A 24,133-nucleotide genomic window follows, 5' to 3' on the forward strand; every position below is an offset into this window, starting at 1 on the left:
TTGCTGTGCACTTTTCTATAGCCATTTTCTCCAAGTTGCTTGAGGAAGAGATGCAAGAAGAAAAATTCAATAACTTTTTCTACTTATTGAGATTTTCATGGCTTCATTTTTTTTCTTTCAAAACTAAGATTGTAGATTTTGGCTGCATCTATATGCAAACAGTCATCCAAAAATTATTTTCCCAAATAACACTTATACTCAGTTATTTATAGTTGTGTACAGATAAATCCAATGTTTCCCATGAACTAAAGAGTAACAGACAGGGAATCTGTAAACAGAAATATTTTCTTTTTAAAATACCAAAGAAAGAGAAGCTTCTTTATATAATGAGGTTCGCTTGTAAATATCATGTCTGTGGTTTGCTTTGATTGTTCCTTTCACAACTTTTTAGAGCTGTCCAACACTATGGTTTAATATTGGATAGAACAATATTGATGAGATAGAGGCAAGAAAACACTGAGATGGAAACATTTTTTGCTCTGTGTTTCAAGAATTAGGGTTGCCTGCCTGAGGTTTTAGTATACAAAGAAGTCTCAAGCTCTTTCTTCATGGCCTCAGAGCCTTATCTGACCCCAAAGATACAAACATCAAATGCCTCCTACCACAAAAAACAAAGCAAACCCCACCCCCTAAAAAATCTCAGTCTCTTTCCAATGCATGACACAGTTTTGCCCATTTTGTGTAATGAGAAGTGTTCATAAAGGTCTTTGTATCCAGAAGATTGCCAGCTGGTTGTAGAATTCATCAGACTGACCTTGGAACACTGGAGACACTAGGTTTGTTTGTTTGTTTGTTTGTTTGTTTGTTTGTTTATTTATTTATTTATTTAGTCGAACACATATTAAATAATACTGTATATATAAGTATAAGCATGAATTGAATACATAAAATGAATATAACTAAAGGGAACATTAGGACAGGGACGGTAGGCACGCTGGTGCTCTTATGCACGCCCCTTACAAACCTCTTAGGAATGGGGTGAGGTCAACAGTAGACAGTCCTAGGTTAAATTTTTGGGGATTTTGGGATGAGATCACAGAGTCTGGTAGTGCATTCCAGGCATTAACAACTCTATTACTGAAGTCATATTTTTTGCAATCAAGATTGGAGTGGTTCCCTTTAAGTATGAATCTATTGTGTGCTCGTGTATTGTTGTGGTTGAAGCTGAAGTAATCATTGACAGGAAGGACATTGTAGCAGATGATTTTATGAGGTATGCTCAGGTCATACCAAAGGTTGCTAACATCTCTAAATTTACTAAAACAAAATCTACAGCTCTAGCTTTCTCTCTCTCAAACATACCTCTCCATAATATCAGAGAGGAAATCTTCTCAGCCATGAATAGATATTAGTTTATGCAATTGTCTTACATGTTATTATTCTTTTATTTAATACACTGCTTTCTATGCCAAAAATCTAGATTATACTAAAAGGGTAATGAAGGGGAAACAGGCAGTAACCTAGAAATAATGCAGGGCAGGATTTTGTCTGCATTTATATTACTTAATCAACGTGGTCACGTATTTCTAACTATGCAAGCACAGATGAGTTAAGGAAATAGACCATTAGTACTAAATGTACTAATATAGAATTTAAAAAAAATCTTAGTGGATTTATTTATTTATTTATTTAATCACATATTTATACCGCCCTATCTCCCAAGGGACTCAGGGCAATTTACAGCCTATTAAAAACACAAATACACAAATATAAATACAAAATAAAACACTAATTAAAAAACTTATTAAATAAGGCCGAATTAAAATTTATAATTAAAATAATAAAACCCCATTAAAACTACATTTAATTAAAATCCTAGCCGAGTCCTGCGCAAATAAATAGATGTGTTTTAAGCTCGCGGAGAAATGTTCAAAGGTCGGGAAGTTGACGGAGTCCCAGGGGAAGTTCATTCCAGAGGGTGGGGGCCCCCACAGAGAAGGCCCTTCCCCTGGGTGTCGCCAGTCAGCACTGCCTGGCGGACGGCACCCCAAGGAGTCCCTCCTGTGAGAGCGCATGGGTCGGTGGGAGGCAGTCGGTGGCAGCAGACGGTTGCGTAAGTAGCCCGGCCCTAAGCCATGGAGCGCTTTGAAGATGGTTACCAAAACCTTGAAGCGCACCCGGAAAGTAACAGGTAGCCAGTGCAGTCTGCGCAGGAGTGGTGTCACATGGGAGCCACGAGGGGCTCCCTCTATCACCCGCGCAGCCGCATTCTGGACTAACTGGAGCCTCCGGGTGCTCCTCAAGGGAAGTCCCATGTAGAGAGCATTGCAGTAATCCAGGCGAGATGTCACAAGAGCATGAGTGACTGCGCATAGGGCATCCCGGTCTAGGAAGGGGCGCAACTGGCGAACCAGGCGAACCTGGTAAAAAGCTCTCCTGGAGACGGCCGTCAAATGGTCTTCAAAAGACAGCCGTCCATCCAGGAGAACACCCAAGTTATGCACCCTTTCCATTGGGGCCAGTGACTTGCCCCCAACAGTCAGCTGTGGCTGCAGCTGACTGTACCAGGGTGCCGGCATCCACAGCCACTCCGTCTTGGAGGGATTAAGCCTGAGCCTGTTTCTCCCCATCCAGACCCGTACAGCCTCCAGACACCGGGACAGCACTTTGACAGCTTCATTGGGGTGGCCTGGTGTGGAAAAGTACAGCTGAGTATCATCAGCGTACAGTTGATACCTCACACCAAAGCCACTGATGATCTCACACAGCAGCTTCATATAGATGTTGAACAGGAGGGGCAAGAGAATCGACCCCTGCTGCACCCCACAAGTGAGGTGTCTCGAGGTCGACCTCTGCCCTCCTGTCAACACCGTCTGCGACCAGTCAGAGAGATAGGAGGAGAACCACCGATAAACGGTGCCTCCCACTTCCAATCCCTCCAACCGGTGCAGCAGGATACCATGGTCGATGGTATCAAAAGCCGCTGAGAGGTCTAATAGGACCAAGGCAGAGGAATAACCCCTATCCCTGGCCCTCCAGAGATCATCAACCAACGCGACCAAAGCCGTCTCCGTGCTGTATCTGGTCCAGAAGCCGGACTGGAATGGGTCTAGATAGACAGTTTCATCCAGGTACTGGGGTAATTGACCACCACACTCTCTACAACCTTCACCACAAAGTGAAGGTTGGAGACCAGACGATAATTACCTAAAACAGCTGGGTCCAGGGAAGGCTTCTTGAGGAGAGGTCTCACCACCGCCTCTTTCAAGGCGGCAGGGAAGACCCCCTCCAACAAAGAAGCATTAGTAATCCCCTGGAGCCAGCCTCGTGTCACCTCCTGTGTGGCCAGTACCAACCAGGAGGGGCACGGGTCCAGTAAACATGTGGTGGCATTCAACCTCCCCAATAACCTGTCCATGTCCTTGGGAGCCACAGGGTCAAACTCATCCCAAACAGTCTCCACAAGACAGCTCTCTGACCTCTCATCTGGATCCACCCAATTTTGATCCAGACCATCCCGAAGCTGAATGATTTTATCGTATAGATAACCACTAAACTCCTCAGCACATCCCTGCAATGGGTCATCCCGCTCCCCTTGTTGAAGGAGAGAGCGAGTCACCTGAAACAGGGTGGCTGGGCAGTTATCTGCCGACGCAATGAGGGAGGAGATGTAGCCACATCTCACTTCCCTCAATGCCACTAGGTAGGTCCTGGTATATGACCTAACTAGTGTCCGATCAGCCTCCGAACGACTGGATCTCCAGGAACTCTCTAGGCATCTTCTCCGGTGTTTCATCTCCCTCAGCCCCTCAGAAAACCAAGGAGCTGATTGAGATCTTCACCGGGTCAGAGGCCACAAAGGCACAACACGGTCTAGAGCCCTAGCCGCGGCCAGTTCCCAAGCCGCAACTAGTTCTTCAGCCGCGCTGTGGGCCAGATCCTCAGGAAACAGCCCAAGCTCCGTCCGGAACCTCTCCGGGTCCATCAGGCGCCTGGGACGGAACCAACGTATTGGTCCCGCCTCCCTGCAGTGTTGAGTGGCGGTCAGAAAGTCTAGGCGAAGGAGAGAGTGATCTGACCATGACAAAGGTTCAATGACTAAATCTCTCAAGTCCAGAGATAAAAATCAAGTCCAGCATGCCACCCCCAATGTGAGTGGGGCCATCGACTACTTGGGTCAGGTCCAAGGCTGTCATGGAAACCGTGAACTCCCGAGCTGCTGTCGATGACATGCCGGTCGATGGCAGATTAAAGTCCCCCATAACCATACGTCTGGGGGTCTCAACCGCCACTCCAGCAAGCACCTCCAGGAGCTCAGGCAGGGCTGCTGTCACGCAGAAAGGAGCCAGGTACATGACCAGCAAGCCCATCTGACACCTATGACCCCACCTCACAAAGAGGGATTCACAGCCGGCAATCTGAGGTACAGTGGTCTACCTCGGCTCTAGACTCTCTTTAATAACAACTGCCACCCCCCACCCCTACCTTGGGCCCTCGGTTGATGGAATGCTCGGAAACCCGGTGGGCACATTTCAACAAGGGGCACGCCCCCTTCTGTGCCCAACCAGGTTTCCATAACACCAATGAGGTCCGCGGAACCCCCCTGAATAAGATCACGAAATAGGGGGGCCTTGTTAACCACGGACCGTGCATTGCACAAAGCCTAGGCTCTGAGGGTCATCGAGCACGCGCCCCCAAAAGTTGATACGATCCCTCACTTCCGCCATATCTGCCCCTCCCATTTACTGTGCAAATAGACTTTTCTTGATATTATTTCTCTATCTCACATTAGGAGGCAAGATGCTCAGAGACGATGAGCAATAGTGAACGTTGTCACTAGCTAGCGAATTCTAGCTTGCACAATGTTTATTAATTTTCCTGTGTCAAGTGAAAACCATTTTTTATTTGTTTTTTAATTTTTATTTATTTTTATTTCTCAAACAAAAATTACAAATTCAAACAAAGAAAATAAGAAAATCAAAATGTGACAGGGATAATAGGCAAGCCAGTACACTTATTTACACCCGCTATGGTATAAGCTTATATAGAACGTTTATTTATTTTTATTTATTTATTTATTTTGTCACAACAGTATATATAAGCATAAGCATGAAAGTAACTATATAATAATATATAAGCATATATATAAGTATAAGTATGTAATAATTATATTAATTGGATATAATGAAAGGAAACAATAGGACAGGAATGGTAGGCACGCTTGTGCTCTTATGCACGCCCCTTACAGACCTCTTAGGAATGGGGTGAGGTCAATAGTAGACAGTTTTTGGTTGAAGATTTGGGGATTTTGGGAAGAGACCACAGAGTCAGGTAGTTTATTCCAGGCATTAACAACTCTGTTACTGAAGTCATATTTTCTGCAATCAAGATTGAAGCGGTTAACATTAAGTTTAAATCTATTGTTTGCTCTTGTATTGTTGTGATTGAAGCTGAAGTAGTCTTCAACAGGAAGGACATCGCAATAGATGATTTTATGAGTTAAACACAGGTCCTGTCGAAGGTGGCAGAGTTCTACATTTTCTAAACCCAAGATTTCAAGTTTGGTGGCATAAGGTATTTTGTTGTATTCAGAGGAGTGGAGAACTCTTCTTGTAAAATATTTCTGAACACGTTGCCAGACAGGCAAGCTGTATTCAAGAATTGGTCTAGCAAATGTTTTATAAGCTCTGGTTAGTAGTGTAGTGTTTCTGGAGAAGAATTCCAATGTAAGCGCAGAAAAAAAAATCTTGGCTGTTACAAGCATTTAGTCAGTTTTGGTTAATTCCACTAGGTAGACCAGACCAGGAAATTAATTCTACAGGAAGGCTATTTTTGTTGTGATTAATTATAACAAGTCTCATTGTACTGTATTTACTCCTCATGATTATAGTTCAGTGATCTAGGAAGGCATTTGCCTGAACCACTTCCACATGTGATCTCTTTGTCCTTCCTTTTGTCCAGTAAAGTTCTTTCCATCTTTGTCTATGGATATTCTCAGTCATCCAGGTCATGTTGCCCGGCTAGTTGCCTCTTGAAAAAGCACCTTTGGGACTTTTCCAACTTTGTTATTTGCTGTAGTTTCATTCATTCCTGTCCTACTGAGAAACTACACATCTTCTATTTGCATTTATAAGCTCTTCAGGGATGTCAGATTGGATGCATCATGCACAGGCCAGGCCCACCCCAGCTCTGTGAAGGGAAAAATGTTACAATGTGTCACGTGATGGCAACATGACACTGCGCATTTGACACCCGTGTCTTAGTGTGTGATTTATAAAGAATTATTTTAGTCACAATAGTAGCTAGCTTTCTGTCAATAAATAAGTGATTTGGGTGGGGGTGGGGTTAAAGAGAAAATTGAGTTAATTTAGTAAGCGGAATGCTATCCAACCACAATGTAACAATGTAGAAATTCTTAGCTTCTTAGATTTTGTTTTAAAAACTTAGTCTTCTAAGTGAGTTAAACCGGGATGAAATGCTCCCGGTTTGGACTGGCTCGCCCCGTGGGTGATTCGGAGAACTGGTAGCAAAAATCCCTGGCCTCATCCCCTGCCCCTGCTGAGCTGTGCCATCATCAAAGGTTTGGTTTTTTTTACTTTTAAAAGCATCCTTTCTTCAGCCAAAAGAATGCCTTTAAAAATAAAAAAAAGCCTTTGATGACCCCGCGTCTAAGCTGGGATCGTCAGAACCCTTTAAACTCTTTTTTTTAAACAACCTCTTGGGCTAAAGAGGTTGTTTAAAAAAAAGGCTTTAAAAGGCTCCTTTGGCGATCCCAGCTGAGTTCCTTAAAAAACATGTTTTCAACAAGCTCTTCAGCCAAAGAGCTTGTTAAAACAATCCTTTTAAGTGTCCCCTCGCCATTTACCTTATTGCTGCTCCTTTCAGGCTGGCAAAGCCATGCTTTACATCAGTTGCATCAGCTAGCAATTGAATCTGCCTGCCTGCAATCCATCTCCTCAGTAAGCAATTCAATCTGCCTGCTTTGCTGGCTGAGGAACTCTGGGAATTGAAGTCCACAAACCCTAAAGTTACTAAGGTTGCAGACCCCTGATCTAAAAAATATAAATAAAATAAAATAATAAAATATTTGTGCAGCTTTCTGAGATTTGGTGTTTCTGTAGTGTTTCACTCTAACTACACAAACACACAAAATCTCACAATACTATGTGACATTTTGTGTGTGTGGGGGGGGGTCAGTTGTGTTTTGTTGTATGTGTGTAAAGTGTGAGGTTCCTGCTTGTTGCAGGGGCCATTTTGGGTGAAGTGCAGCTGCTTTTACATTGTGTGTGAGTCGGTTGTGTTGTGTTATGTGCGTATAAAGTGTGAAATTTAGTTTTTGGTACCTCTTATTGTTTTGTATACTTTGTTTATTATTTTTATTATTTATTGTTATCGCCCATCCAATCATCTGAACACCAAGCCACGCCCACCAATTAAGCTACGCCCACCGAACCGGTAGGGAAAATGTTTAGATTTAGATGAGGTAAGCCATTGGGTTAAAAAGGCAAAAGAGGAAAAAAAAGAGTGAACATGTTTATATCACAGATAAGCTTGCTAATATGATAATGTGTACCTTTATTCTGCATAATGTCCAATACTATGTATGGAAACATCAATATTATGTTATATTTTAACAAAGAAGTTTTCATAGTGTAATGGTAAGATTCTGGCAAAGAAGAAATAATGATATTGCTTTCTTTTAGCTGCTTTCTTTTAGAAAAAAAATCAAATGCTATAAATAGGTCATTAACTGATGTCACATCATGAATTATGCCTTATTTTTAAAGCATGACTAATATTTTAAAACATTACTCAACTTTTAAAACATTATGTCAGCAGATTTTGTTTGTTTTACTTATTTAGTTAAAACATTTACATTTTTATTAAAAACATTCAGCACATCTTTTTAGACTTCATAATTATAAGATAAGGTAGATACTGAATTAGTAAAACACAGTTTCACTTGCATAATAGAGACTACTATTCCCTTATGCAGCCATCTGTATTCCCTAGAGGCTATTTCTTGAAAGATGAGAAATTTTGCAGGAAAGAATTTTCCTATGAATTTTCAAGGAAAGCAACAATAACAAAGGGAATTCTTTGTAAATCAAGCACCTGCCATTTTATAGACAGACATGCAGACATGCAAGGTAGAGCAAATCCACTTTGAGATGCAACACTAAAATAGGAACAAATCCAAATAAATCCACAAAGAAGAGGCCATGGAAAACAATTTGATGGGAGAACTTCTACTTGTCAGCTATGATCCAGAAACTTAAGGGAATGAGTTTATATCTAAAACACTGTGTCATTGAAATCACTATAACAGTACTCTTTAATGTAGAACTGCAGGCTAAGCAATTTGTGGATCACAGCTAATTCAGGCTATATTAATGATATGGATAATTTCTTTCACCATATGGATTTAATTATTATATTTCCACATTCTGCCCCCTCCACCTTATTTTTTCATGGAGCTTAAGTACATATGAGAACAGTAATCCTGTGAGGTAAACTGAACTCAGATATGCTACAATTGTCAAGTTACCATAACTATAGATGTGAAAACAGAGTGGAGGAAACAAGAATGTATATAGGGGCCACACAACTGCCTTTTGGGATACTACATTGTAGATCATGCATGCAGAATATATTGTGATGCATTAATTTGGAATTAAAATGTTGTGGCTGACTTACTGAAAGTATTTTCCTAAAGAGTCTTTTCGTTGCTTTTTTAAGCTTCTTTTTACCATTGTAATAAATGCAACCCACTGAAATTTAACTGACATGTAGGAAGAAGAAAAGCAATTTTGTAGACAATGGTGCAGTGATAGATATGACCTCCACAACTGCTCCACCTGTAACTGCCTCACAACTAAATAGATGAAAATATACCACACAGCATCTTTTTTATTATTTGTTTAAGTTTCTATCTCCTTGGAAAATAAATCAAAAATAGTTTTCTATTCAACAAAAAAAGAAGTGGATGAAAAAATACAGAAAAATGCTCAACTCCAAGTTTTATTAAATAAATAAAAGAATATGTAAAACATCTTCTTAGCTTTTACTAAAATATAAACCAGTGCTGCTAAAATAATACACAATATTAAATTTTTCTTTATACTCAATGGAAGACATGATCCATTATATCATCTCTTGTTATATATTGTTGTTAGTCACGAATTCATGTTCGACCCATCGCAGCCCCATGGACAAAGTTCCTCCAGGCCTTCCTGTCCTCTACCATCCCCCCAAGTCCATTTAAGCTCACGCCAACTGCTTCAGTGATTTCATCCAGCCACCTTATTATCAGCTGTCCCTTTCTTCTTTTGCCCTCAATCGTTCCCAGCATTAGGCTCTTCTCAAGTGAGTCCTTCCTTCTCATTAGGTGGCCAAAGAATTTGAGTTTCATGTTCAGGATCTGTTATTCTAAAGAGCAGTCAGGGTTGATCTCCTCTAGGACTGACCAGTTTGATTGCCTTGCAGTCCAAGGGACTCGCAGGAGTTCCTTACTATCTATCTATCTATCTATCTATCTATCTATCTATCTATCTATCTATCTATCTATCTATCTATCTATCTATCTATCTAAAAAAAGCTAGTATCAGCTGCCAAGAACCAAGAAAGACATGTAGAGTTACTTCTGAGCAGTTTCCTTTATTGTTCCTCACCTACAGACCGAAATCTTGCCAAACTAAAGCAACCACTTGAATCACTACAGATACTCTGGCAATGGTTAGGGGAAGCTGTCTTAATATTTTTTCCCCATCTATCTAAGCTTTGCTGCCTTTTTGCCACTGCAATGCAGCCCTTCCTTCCTAGCAATCTGGACTACACTCCACCACATCTAATATAGTATCACTGTATAATGCATTCATTTATAATTTTATTGTATTTTTTTACAAACAATACTTCCTTCTACAAGCTGCATTCATATTTCTCACAGAATGCAGAGTTTAGCAACTCCACTTTCAGAAAATAGTAAGCTCAAGATGAAAGTTCAATTATTCATGTACTGATTTGCATAGCACATTGAGTTGTAGCATTCAACCTCCCATACACTAGCCTTTGTGCTGAAACCCTGATAAATTGTTGATGAGGGACCATCTTGTGCTCAAACTTCCTTAACATCTCTATGCTTTATATTATGCGTCACATGAGGAATGTACTGCTACACATTTATCCCAAATGGCATAACTCATACAATATGTCAAATAGGCCAACTTAGTGAGTTTCCAGTTAGCAATTATCAGAAAAAAATAGTGTGTGTGTATGTGTGTATGCATGTATGCATGTGTGTTAATCAACTAGAAATGGTTTTCTGATAGAACTCCATTATCAATTAATAAACTTCTCCCTAAAGTCAATAGTGGGAATAATAATATACATTTTAATTGTTTTTGATGGATTAAAGCTTTATTATCATTATCATTATAATGCATGATAGACATTTTTAATGATTGAAAATTACACAGGAATGCAATCACGCTTTTGATTTTCTCCTCCTGCCAGCTAAACTCTATGCTGCTTCCCATGTTATTCCAGAGTCTATGTCCCCAGATTTTTAGGAAGAAAAAGAAAGAAAGAAGAAATCCCATGGGGGCAAAAAGCAGAATATAAATAATCAAAATAACATTTTTAAAAAGGTGTAAATGACAAATATAACTATATTTTAATACATTATTAATCACCTCACTATTAAATATAAATAAAACAGGAAATTGTAAACAATCAACTCAAACTGAATATAATGTCACAGAATCCTATGGTAGTTTAATTAAGAGGAAACACCCATAGGAATAAATTGGTCCTCAAAATGTCCTTGGATCCCCTTTGCTTTAAGCACATCACTTAATTAACAATCCATACAGCAAATTCAAATGAACAAAAAAAAATCTGCTATGCTGTAATGACTAACATTGCCATAAGCACTAATATAGACACCCACGTTCAGCTGGAGTAGCATGGGTTTGAATCAACAGTCTTTCTTTTTACTTCCCAGTGATGTCATGAACTTATGTATAACTTTTTCAACAAAAGAATCTTTACGCAAGACTTGGTCAAGTATTTTTAAAGTTTCTTCTGCAAAAGTGATATAATTGTCTGATGACTATCAGAGTTTTTAATAAGAGGGTTTTGAAAGTCAGCTCTGATTGCCAATTCAGGAAGAGGGGAAGGAAAGGCATTAATTCCTATTTTTCTAATTCCTATAACAGTGAAAAGTAGTCTAAAATGCTTATACATCTGGAAGGCCACTTTGTTATTTAAAAGACATCTGCCCCTAAATTTGTAATTAAGTAAAGTGTCATAGTGAACTGAATGAGAGGTATCAGTTTTTATTGACTGATAAATAACAATTCTTACAGGAGTTCTATTCTTAAAATCAGTAGATAATTTCTCAAAATCTCAAATGGATTACAACAGAAAACTATAATATTTTTTGCAAATTCTATCTATAGAATATCAGACCAAGAATCTTAAAATGACAAAGAAACAGTCAGAAATGATTCTGTGTTAGTCCACAGCAGAGTGGTCAATGCCTGGAATGCACTACCTGACTCTGTGATTTCATTCCCAAACCCCCAAAACTAAGACTGTCTACTGTTGACCTCACCCCATTCCTAAGAGGTCTGTAAGGGATGTGCATAAGAGCACCAGTGTGCCTACCATTCCTGTCCTAATGTTCCCTTTAATTGTATTAATTTTATGTATTTAATTCATGCTTATACTTATATATATTCGACAAAATAAAATAAAATAAATAAATAAATAAATAAATAAGCAAGCTACGATACAGTATAAAGTAGATCCAGATTTAGAATAGTAATTTCCCATGTGTTGAATCTAGTAGGAACTCAAAGCAATCATTAGATTGGGTTGGATTTGAATTCAGCACAGTGTCAATTAGATAGATTCAATTTTCTGTTTAGCCAGAATTTGATCATTTGGACTCCTTGGAGTTATTGGCACCCAAAAGATATGTTGGGTGGGTCTACTGTTGACCTCACCCCATTCCTAAAAGGTCTGTAAGGTGCATGCATAAGCGCACCTGTGTGCCTACCGTCCCTGTCCTAATATCCTTTTTACTTACTCTTTTCATGTATCCAAATTATGTTTATACTTTCCAAAATAACCCAAAATTATTTAGAAGGGGGGAAAAAGAAAGCTTTCTTTAATTTTGAAAATGAAACCTTTCTTAATGCTGGGGCATGAAACTAGCTTTGGTGGTCTTTTCTTCATGATAAATAAATTGATAGGAATGATATACTGACTCCATTCTTTTATTGGCTTTAAATCCTAAACTTTGGGAGCAGCACAAGAGCAAGGTTATCTCATTCTTCCAACACAAATATAATGTAACATTCAGTACAAGCAGTCTATGTAGAGATTTTTGTCAATTAGATTTTTCCACATCAAAATTGAGACGATTATGCAAATTGTGTCCTTATAGCTGCAGGTTTCCAAGCTATGCTAAAGAAATACCTTTAATCTATACAAGAAAATGTTATGTTAATCAAAGCATTTTTTCCACCTAAAATAAATCCTTTCAGTATGTTGACAATCAATTGGAGGCTTGAAGGTAAATTTACTCTGGCTAAAAGATAACTATTTGTTGTATAAAACAGATAAAGTATATCTATATTATTAAAATGTAATTCTCTAACTATGTGGCTCACTTACAAATGATGTTTCAGAAATGGAAGTTTTATTTACCTAAAAAACAGCATATTTTAGAAGAACAGAGAATTAGATATACTGTAAGTCCAAAATTCTGTTTCAGCTTTTCTTAATTAACTTCAAAATATATGTCAAAGAATCCCTATTACTGATGCAATAGCAGTCATTAGTCATTATCTCAGTGTTTCCAAATGCACAGAAGTTTCTATGTCTATTTATATTGGTAAATGTGTATGTGGATGGATTTGGATAAGGATATAAATGAAAACATTTGATACACTGGGAAATATATTTTGTTCTTTCTTCTACAATCTTTGACTGCTCAAAAGATAATTTGTTTGCTTCTGTTGATAACTGTCTTAGCTAAGGAGCACAGTGGCTCGCATGGTTGGGATGCTGGCTTGACAAGCAGCAAACTTGCATTTGAGACCCGATTACTGCTCTATGGCAGGGTGAGCTCCCATCCTTCACTCCAGCTTCTGGAAACTGGGCTTCTCCCAGCCAATGGTGATATCACTGGTTAATTTACTTCAGAAATGTCTCAGTGCCTCTGATACGTATGATGTGATTGTCTTTGCTTACTACCTTTATTTCACAAACAATTATGAAATGCATCAAACTGCAGTTACTAATAGGAATATTCTTCGACATATCCACTTTCCAGAAGCATGCCACAATACTGTTTTTTCCCCCCTGTAATATACTCATGACATTGTCTTTTAGCCTCAGGTCATAGGACAGACTTTAATACATTTTCAAAATTAAAGAAAGCTTTCTTTTTTCCCCCTTCTAAATAATTTTGGGTTATTTTGGAAAGTATAAACATAATTTGGATACATGAAAAGAGTAAGTAAAAATGAATATTAGGACAGAGACAGTAGGCATGCAGGTGCACTTATGCATGCCCCTTACATACCTCTTAGGAATGGGGTAAGGTCAACAGTAGACCCATCCAAGGTATCTTTTGGGTATAATAACTCATATAATAATCATTTGAAGTAATCTTTAGCTATTTATCAATTGATTTATTAATTGATCATCTTCCCCATCTGGATGACACACAACAATAAATAAAAAGCCAATATAAAACAAAAAAAAAAATTAAAGTCCCAGGAATAAATACTATAACAACAAAAATACTAATCCTGGGCAAAGGTAGGATAAGGTAGCTTCTTCAACAATGGAGCCATGAAGACTGGTATTCAGTCCCCATAGTACCCCAGGCCTGGCAGCATAACCAGGGGTTGGGACCTTACAAAAAACCCAGAGGGATGGAAACAATCTGATTTCAGAGAAAATAAGTTTTATAGGATAGATACCATAGCAGAGAAGGCACATCTCCTTGGACCCATCAAATGTACTGTAGGCCCCTAGACAATTGTACCAGCAGCATGTCTTATATGTAACATCTAATGGGGTGAACTAATTTTCTTCCTCTTCTTCTGACAGAATTTGGCCATGGACCTGAGGTGACAGGTTCCACAATAATGTGGTTACTGATACACTCAGAAGATCTGCCCACCAGTATAGGCACACATCCTGTTCTTTAGTTATAGAGTGTTCCATGGCTATTCTCTCTTAGGTTTCAATAAAGACACCTGACTTCAGCTTATGCATGTGCCCGCATAATGTCTAGCCATGTTTTCCATACCATTTTTAGAGTTTATATTGGCCCCTAAAAAACAGGTGTTTAATACATTTTTGAAAGACTGCCAGACCTCCATTAAAAAGCATCTGGAATAGATTTCAGTGAGACAGTACAAGTCCCAGGCTCCATCAAGATTCTGTTTAAATCGCCTTTAAATTTCGACCACTTACATCATTTTGTCTTACTCGATTTTGACATCAGTGGGACTAGGCAATTGAGATCAAAATATGTGATCTTCAGTTTTTAAAATTATTATGATTTTTTTTCTTTCACTCAACTGTATTTAATTTGCTGGATTGATTTCCTGAACAAGTCCCTGCAGTTTTCTTGCCAATTTTTTTAGAAGTGATTTGCCATTGTCTCTTTCCTAGGGCTGAGAGAAAGTAAGTGGTCCAAGGTCATCCAAGATGTTTTTTACCCCAAGATGGGACTAGAACTCTCAGTCTCAGGCCTAGTGCATTAACCACTTCCCAAAGTAATTATAATAAATAAATACAATAAATTACAATGATAAATGATGATAAACATTATTAAATGTCTGTCATAGCAACCTGCTATAGAATTCTAGGAGTTTAAGTCCTCTAGGCTTAAAGTTACCAAGGTTGGAGACCCCTGATATAGCAGATCAAAAATATCAAAGTACACTCATCATAAGCTGAATATGAAATTAGCCTTTTCCTTTTCAGAACATACATTACACATGAAAATGGTTTTGCTTTGCTTTGTTTGTTTATGTTTTGCAAGTAAATTAGGAGTAGTAAAACAAACATTTAGATTATAAAACTAAAGGATATTAATTCCTCCGTCTCTTCCTAGATATTCATTATTGTACTATTTACTATTGTCCTAACCTCACATATTTCCTAGTTATTATGGAAAATGCTACTCCATATATGGAGAATGATTAGTTTAAGTCTTACTGGTACCCCGTCTCTATCTTGTCTGCTTCAAGAGATGGAATAACAATTTTGCCAATAATTATAAAATTATTCTTGACAATAGCAAAAATAAGGAAACTCATTGCTTTGTTCTCATCTAATATGAGCAAAATAATTGTGCCACAAAAGTGCACAATTCAGAAGATTCACTCACTAATTTCCTTTTCACCAATGAAAGGGAAGCCAATTGTAGGATGCGCTTCCATTATCAGCTCCCTGAAACATGGTTTTGGGGGATTAGCAAGTAGTGCTGTGGTTTAATAAGAAGGATTTTGTTCTCCTGCTGTGACCAAAAATGCATATGACAGAACTTTTTAAAAACTAAGTATATAGGAAACACAAACACATACATTCAACTATCAATTAACTGAAAAAAAGCACACCTGGATTGGGTGTTGCCTTATCCCTTCTTTAACCTTTTGCTGTTAATGACAGCAATCTTTTTAACTTGTGAGAACAAGATTAGAACTGTGCACGTCCCTTTTATTCCCATTATTGACAACTTTTCCTCTCTCTTCAGGCCATCTCCTTCTTGTGATTCCTCCCTCTTCCAGAATAGTCTTATATGAAAATTTCTGATCCTCTGCCCCACACCCATCCCATCACAAAGTTGTTTGTTCTTACAAGCAAAATTCCAGCCCAAGAATGGAGGCACCCTGGGTGTCTAATCCCACAGACGAGACATTTTTAAAATGGAGAGATTAAAGAGTATTAGTGGCGGAAAAAGAGAAATTCATTTCAGTCTAGTCACATAACAGTTGCTTAATAGAAAAGTTAGCACAGCTTTCAAACTGTAAAATAACTACTTGGAGGACCACTGTACAAGTTGATTCTCTTTTATTATAGATGTTATCCTTCTGTAGCCTAAACACCAGACTTTAAAGTGCTTTGAACTGGAAATGTTAAAGATGTCAGGAAGAATTTCTTAGTTGCACATAATTAACACAATGGTTGTAAAATACAAAAGTGAAGAACCATAGCCATAGATAGAAAGAGGAAGAAATTTAAAACACAACCATGTTTCTCAATGTTTGGTTGCTTATTAACTGCTTATCAAAATTAATATACAAAGTTTATCACATTTGCAACTATTCTCAAAATATTATTTTTATTCATTGCAGCTCATGATATCTGGATGTGAAACATATTTTGAATTCCTTTTATAAATAATGAAATATAAATGTATTTATACAGTATGGATCTATTTATATGGATTTAAATTAATCTTTTATTTTATAAGAAGCAAAACCCTTGTTTGTTTGCTCATAATTTTTACAACTGCTAAATCCCAAAGGTGTCTCAAAATAAAATGCATAATAAACTCTATTCAATAAAAAGAATAAATGCACAAATAAAAAGCCCATCAAACAATTAAAAGCATAACCAAAAGGCCATGCTGTAACTCAGATATGATGGAATTATAGCCCAATTATTCTCTGGAAGAGCTGTTACAAGGAATTTCTAGAAAATAATCAAGTAGGAACCTACCATAATTCACTCTGGGACTGTTTCACAGGATTGACACGGACACCAAAATGCAGTACCAACAAGCCTTGGCCTTCCAAAACTCCTAAAATGAGGCACTAGTAGCATTTTTATTTTTGCAGGTAGATTGACCTGGTAGAGTGAATTTTAATTGAAGTTTTGGTCTCCACAATATATAAAAAAGATGTTGAGACTCTAGAAAGTGTACAGAGAAGACCAACAAAGATAATTTTTTTAAAAAAATTTTTTTAATTTGCATTTATATCCCGCCCTTCTCCGAAGACTCAGGGCGGCTTACACTAATTAGGGGGCTGGAGGCTAAAACATATGAAGAATGAGCTGGAATTTGATATGTCTAGTTTGATGAAAAGAAGGACTATGGCTAACATGATAGCAGTGTTGCAATATATAGGGGGCTACTACAAAAAAGAAGAGGTCAATTTATTCTCCAAATCACCTGAAGGGAGGACAAGAAACAATGGATAGAAACTAACCAAGGAGAGAACCAACCTAGAACTAAGGAGAAATTTCCTGACAGCTAGAATAATTAATCAGTTTTCTGCCTCCAAGGTCTCTTCCAACTCTAATATTCTATTCTGTTATTCTGTCCTAAAGAATGTTGTCCCACAGATAAATGGGTGCCATGCCATGTAGGGCTTCACAGAATAGCATTCATATATTTAAAGTGCACCCAGAACAGGGGTGAAATCCAGCAGGTTCTGAAAGGTTCTGGAGAACCGGTAGCAGAAATTTTGAGCAGTTTGGAGAACCGGCAAATACCACCTCTGGCTGGTCCCAAAGTGGGGTGAGAATGGAGACTTTGCAATATCCTTCCCCCAGGAATGGGGAGGGAATGGGGATTTTCCAGTATCCTTCCCCAGTCATGCCCACCAAGCCATGCCCACAGAACCGGTAGTAAAAAAAGCTGGATTTCACCACTGACGCAGAAGCCTATTGATAACTAATGTAGGCTTGAAGCACTAGTGTACAGTGGTACCTCAATATTCAACTGCTTCAAAACTTGTCCAATTTGGTACTCGATGCATTTTGTTGCAAAAATGTTGTCCCTGTACTCATTATTTGTTTGGTACTTGATGTGTTGAAATAGGAAAATGGGGACATCTGTGGAGAATGGACAGGAAGTCAGCCATGCTGGGAAGGGAGCTGAAAAGGGAAGAGTGGAATAACTGTAGAGGGTGGACAGGGAGTTGGTCATACTGGGAAGATGGGTGCCATAGGAAAAGAGATAGACAAAGAAACAAAGGATTGTAGGTAAGTCACTGATAGTAACTGTTCTGAAACAAAGGCGAGGTCTAAAGAGTGCCAAACTACAGTATGTGTATTGGGCATAACATCACCTGAGACAAACACATGATTGCCCCAGAGAGTGTTAAAATGCAGATGTTTCCCCATGTTAATACATTTGCATATAATTTTATACATTTTCCTGACATTTGAAATTTATCTCACAGTTGTCAATTTTTGTATAAGAACATATCATGCATGAGTTTTAATTCCTTTTGCATTGCCAGCAAAAATCTCCTCTTTCATTATTCATATAGTGCGTAAGTTTTCAACCAATGATCAGCAGAATTTAATTGTTTCTCAAGCTGAAGAGAAAATGGACAGTCATAATTACCATTTTTGAATTTAGGATAAATATGAATACAAGTGAAATATTTTGCTTTCTTTCTAATACCCTGCTGGGAAGAAAATTCCCAGCAAGAAGATCACATAGAAAACAATTGTGGAGATGGAACAATGAATCGAACAGCTGTCTGCTAATACTGTGACAAATGGAAAAAGACTAGATTTAAATATGTTTTAGGTGAGCTAGTTATAGAAGTTTGGAACAGATTTAATGTGAGATACCTAATCACCTCTAACAGTAATGAAAATGAAGAGCTAGAGTAAATAAAAGTGTTAAGTTGAGTCATTAGTCCATATATTAATGACAATGCATCAGAAAAAATCTAATTGTGTACAATTCAAATTTGTACAGGTCTTACATATTGGCTATCTCTTCGTATCTGGTTAGCTTAATTTATCAGCTTTTCCAAATCAGGCTTCTTCAAGACATTTTTGTTGAGTTAGAAGGCCATACATAATCTGTGGGCCAAACTGTTGCCAAATTCTCTTTATCAAAATCAGCTTTGCAGCTGAAATTTACAGAGAATTCTGATGCAGTGGTGAAATCCTGTCGGTTCTGTCCGGCTCTTGTGAACCGGTAGCGACAGTGGTGCATGGTCTGGCAAACCGGTTGTGGCGGCAGCACGAGGCTCTGCCCATCTTCCTGGATGTCATTACTTCCTGGTTTTAACCAGGAAGGTCAAAAATAGGACCTGATGATGGTACTTGTGTGAGTGGAGCCAGTAGGCATGTGCGAGTGGAACCAGCATGCATGCTCAGCGCGTGCACTTCCAAACCAATAGGAAGTTAAGTAGATTTTACTCTGCCCTAGTGATGATACAGCCCATAGGAAATATCTAGAGAATAAACATGGGCCACATTAATTATGATACTTTTATTTTACAACTTTTTCCCAATGTGTTCTGTCCCCCTCAACCACAAACCAAAAGACACGCGAGCTGACTATATTTGCCAGCAATTTATTCCTACTACAGATATCAGTTCTGGCAATGAACCTGCGATTGCCTGCCAAGTCCTCCTATCTCTTCAGTGCAACTGCGGTCCATTGGTGGAGCAACCCAGAGTTCAGAAATAAACAGAAATCCAGAAGCCAATTCCATAGTCTCACAATAAAGCAGCCAAAGTTTCCAGAAGTCAGTTTTTGTCCATCACAAAGCCCAATGGCAGCTCCACCCACTTTTATACCCTGTGGCTCCATGACTCAGCACTCCCTGGGCAGCCCCTCCCTTTCCTTTGCTGCGCACGTTTCCTTCAGTGTCACTGCCTTGCATCTAGCCAAGATTGATCCTCCTCAGCTGACTCTTCGGGCGTTGCCAGGGAGAAGGAGGGGTCAGGGGAAAGAGGCCTTGTCAGCTCCTCCTCCTCCACCTGGCCTGCTTCTGGAACCTGGAGCGGAGCCAGAAAGGAAGGTCCTGCAGAGGGAAGCCCTGTCGGCTCTTCCCCCTCACTCCCTGAGTCACTCTCTGCCAGGAAGCCAGGTTTGGGGCCCGCAGACACAACACAATGGGTGTACATCTGCATTTTCAATATTTCAGTTTTTCCAGCTGCTAAAGACATACTTGTCACTCGGTTATTTTATTTTCTGATATGATTGCTGCTGACACTTTTACAGGATTGTATAGAATTTTTAAGTTATTACTTGCTTTGAATCTAATTTCTGTTATATAAAGCACTTCATTTTGTGGAGATAAGGATAACAAATCTGTCCCACAGCATCATATCACTAAACTTTTAGTTTGTAAATGTTTAAGACTAAATGTGACTTAAGGCTCAAGAAGAGGTATAATATCTCACTGTTGCTGGAATCTTTCAGTTTACCTGAATATCATTTTGAGTAACACTGTTCAAGTTCAAATGTCTTCTTTTCAGGATGTTACAAACATAAAATCAAATCCTATGTTTATGCATATCTATCTATCATCTTCATCACCCAGGGACTGAGGAAAATAGACAACCTGGCAGTTAAAATAAACAATCCTAATCATATCAGAAAAACAAATATTTTGATATGTGAGACAATAATGCCTTGTCCTTAAAGGCACACTTGAACTTGAGAAAGTAACTTCGTGATCAGAATCTATGTGTAAGTTTTTCTTAAGGTTGTTTATGTTCTGGTCTCAGATGCATACCAAGAAAGAGTGAAATATTTCATTCAGTCAGTAGTGACACAGCTCTTAACCTGATCAGTAGCTCAATAGAAAAACCTTTTAATTTGGCAACTAAACTCTCAAAGCTTATTTCAATATGCTTTTTCTATATTTCCCTATGAAACAGGGGTAAAATGCTCTTGGTTTGGACCAGATCACCCAATCTGGTAATGATGGCAGCGGGTGGTTCGGAGAACCAGTAGCAAAACTCCCTGGTCCCACCCCCTGCCTCAGCTGAGCTGCGCGATCATCGGTTTGGGTTTTTATTTACTTTTAAAAGCATTTTTTTTTCAGCTGAAAAAAAAAAGCCTTTGATGATCGAACGGCTCAGCTGGGATCGTCAGAACCTTTAAAAGCTTTTTTTTTTAACAACCTCTTTGGTTGTTAAAGGTTCTGAAGATCAGGCAACTTCAGCTGGGATCATCATAGGAGCCTTTTAAAAGCTTTTTTTCCTCTGGCAATCCCAGCTGACTTGCCTGATCATCACAGGCTTTTAAAATCATTTTTTTACAACCTCTTACAACAGCCCCCACCCATGCCCACGCAACCGCCTGGTCCCCACTTGCCTATTTGCTGCTTTTTTCAGGTTTGCTAAGCCTTGCTTCGGCTGCTGCAATCAATTGCATCAGCTAGCAACTGAATCTGCCTGCCTTCAATCCATCTCATCGATGAGCAACTGAATCTGCCTGCCTCTAATTGGGTAAGTAACTGGGTGAGGGGGGGAGCTTTAAAAAAATAGTTAATTGGCGGTTTTTTAAGGAGTTTTTTTTTTTAGACAGCAATTTAAAGTTAAGGAAATTTTAAATTTAGCTGCTTTTATTATAAATAAAATAAAATAATAAAATAAAATATTTGTGCAACTTTCTGAGATTTGGTTTGTTTCTGTAGTGTTTCACTCTAACTACACAAAAACACAAAATCTCACAAAACTATATGTGGCATTTTGTGCGTGCGTGTGTGTGTGTGTGTGTGTGTGTGAGTCAGTTGTGTTGTGTTGTGTGTGTGTAAAGTGTGAAAGTTGGTTTTTGACATTTTTGTGGCTGTGGGAGGTTCCTGCTTGTTGCAGGGGCCATTTTGGGTGAAGTACAGCTGCTTTTACATTGTGTGTGAGTCAGTTGTGTTGTGTTGTGTGTAAAGTGTGAAAGTTGGTTTTTGGTACCTCTTATCATTTTGTGTACTTTGTTTATTATTTTTATTATTTATTGTTATTGGCAACATCCACCCGGTCACCTGACCACCAAGCCATGCCTACCAATTAAGCCATGCCCACAGAACCAGTAGGGAAAATTTTTAGATTTCACTCCTGCTATGAAACCAATATTACTATGCTTTAGTAATATAGATTGTTGGGAAACAGAGGATAAAGATATCATCTATCAAACGTTTCAGGCATGAAATTATTGTACAAAATGTACCCTGTTGGTAAATCTAATTTGCCCAAAGTATGATCTTTGGGCAAATATTCATAAGAAATTTCTAGTTCAAAGATATGTCTGTCTACTGAAAAACAAAAACACTGAATTCAATAGTATCCATTTCCAGATAAGTTATAGGATCCCACCATTCTTCACATAATGCAAATATTGAATAAAGCAAATTTCCCACAGTGATTCAAATGGACTATAACTGTACACGTACTTCATTAAAAAATAAAAAGCACATTGACATCTTTCTGTTCTATCTGCCAGTTTTAGATTCTTTACAAGGACATTTTAATATTTCAAACACCTTTCCAGCTCAGCAGGGCACTTTCGAATTTCATGTATTTCAGATGTGAAAGTGACATACAGTAACAAGCTTTTCATTTCAAACAGCAAATTCAGTCTTCTCTTCCCTGAGACACCAATGAATCTCAAAACATCTTTATTGTCCACATGGGAGCGAACAGTCACTGGACAAAAAAGGGAAACTGAGTTGACAGGATGTGTGATGACAAGGAAGGAAGGAAGGAAGGAAGGAAGGAAGGAAGGAAGGAAGGAAGGAAGGAAGGAAGGAAGGAAGGAAGGAAGGAAAGAAGGAAGGAGCCTCCTGTTCAAATAGAACTTCCTCAGCAGTAGGCAGAAGCACTCATTATGGAGTAGCATGGAGAATGCAAAATCAATTAACTTGCAGATATATAATGTTTAGCAACAACAAATCTTTTAAGATGATTAATACATTGCATTATGTGTTGGCTTTTAAATTAAAGAAAGAGAGTATGCATAAGAAATATGAGTGTTTTTCTTGGTAACCTACCACCCTTATAAATCATTACCTTCACACTTCATTTTTTAATCTGAATTCATCAAAGAATGTATGTGTGCTTCATGTGGTTTTAAATAAAAACTTATTACAGAATGTAAATAGAAACATTCACTAGGAAAATAGGATGATTTGAGGCTTATAGAGAATAAAAAGAAAAGTATTTTTGGAATCAGTAAAATAAATCGGAAGATGATGTGACTATGAAATTCATCTGCATTTGTCTAATCCAGATCAGTTATTTTTTCCCCATTTTAGATATGTGTATTTACATATTGATTTACTTTGCACAAATATCCATTTATCAGAGTGATTCTGAATAGCTAAGAAGTGATTAAAACCATTAGCAACAACATCTAATATAATTTTAAAAAAAATAGATTTACCATCAGACTGTCAAATTGCTTCCAACCATCTTGAATGATAGACATATCAATATTCTGACCAGAATGCCTGGGGTAAAACCAGATTTACCCCAGGCAAACCAGCACAAGAAATGTCAACAAGTAGTTTGCTGCATTTTCCCCAACACACACACACACACTCCTATATTCATGGGCTAAAAACTACCTGCCACTTCATTCCCATCTTTCTGCAGGAGACAAGAATCAGCTCACAAATATTTGCCTGCTGCCTTAGACTCTACCACCTTACAAGCCCTGAAAAAATGCAGGGGGATTTAGTGAAGCATGCAAGCAATAATACAAGTAGCATCATTGTTGAAAACTAAAAATGATGTACATCTAACAAATGTATTTACTGGCTTTGACTCTGTTTCTGTAGGACTCAGAAGAATATCATCTTGATCAAGCAACCCCAAAAGAAAAATGTGAACTGGACATTTCATATCAATAGCTAAACACTGGCCTTTGTACTGAGGTAGAGATCTAACTCCTTAGAACGCAGCGATTTTTATGTTCTTGATCTGTCAGTTTGTGTTAAAAATTGTGATTATGACACAGAATGCGCAGAATAATTCTAGTAATGAGTAAATCAGTAATTTTGGTTTAAAAGGTTATTTACAAATAGAGGGAATGGGAAGATGTGCACAAATACAACTATAATAACTTTATTAAAATGTAAATTCCCATGTTCTTAAACATGCAAATATATGGAAAGGGTTTTGTTTAACTGGGTGGTTCCTACATTTTTCCAGTAAGTATTTAATGGTCCATACTTACATACAAGTATGACAAATATTGCAACTAGATAATGAAATTTAATAAATTATAGTTATTTCCCTTTACACTGGTTAACCCTTCTATTGGTTAATGAGTCTGCAATTCTAGTGTTAAAAGCTACTTAGGAGTAAGCCTTAGAAAACTGGACTACCTAATACATGCATAGGCTGAGTCTATCAATGCAATGGACTTGTATGGGTTGAACAAAATTTGTCTTGCGTACTA

General features: G+C 38.2%; 1 long non-coding RNA gene across 1 annotated transcript; it reads left to right on the forward strand.

Annotated features, from left to right (window-relative positions):
* Positions 1-723: 723 nt before the first annotated feature.
* Positions 724-23,645, forward strand: LOC131200868 (uncharacterized). Its single transcript, XR_009155712.1, has 3 exons — positions 724-776; positions 21,073-21,186; positions 23,511-23,645. It is a non-coding gene; the product is annotated as an uncharacterized LOC131200868 (long non-coding RNA).
* The last annotated feature ends 488 nt before the right edge of the window (positions 23,646-24,133 follow it).

Source organism: Ahaetulla prasina, chromosome 6 (genome assembly GCF_028640845.1).
Source record: "Ahaetulla prasina isolate Xishuangbanna chromosome 6, ASM2864084v1, whole genome shotgun sequence".
In the NCBI taxonomy this organism is placed as follows: domain Eukaryota; kingdom Metazoa; phylum Chordata; class Lepidosauria; order Squamata; family Colubridae; genus Ahaetulla; species Ahaetulla prasina.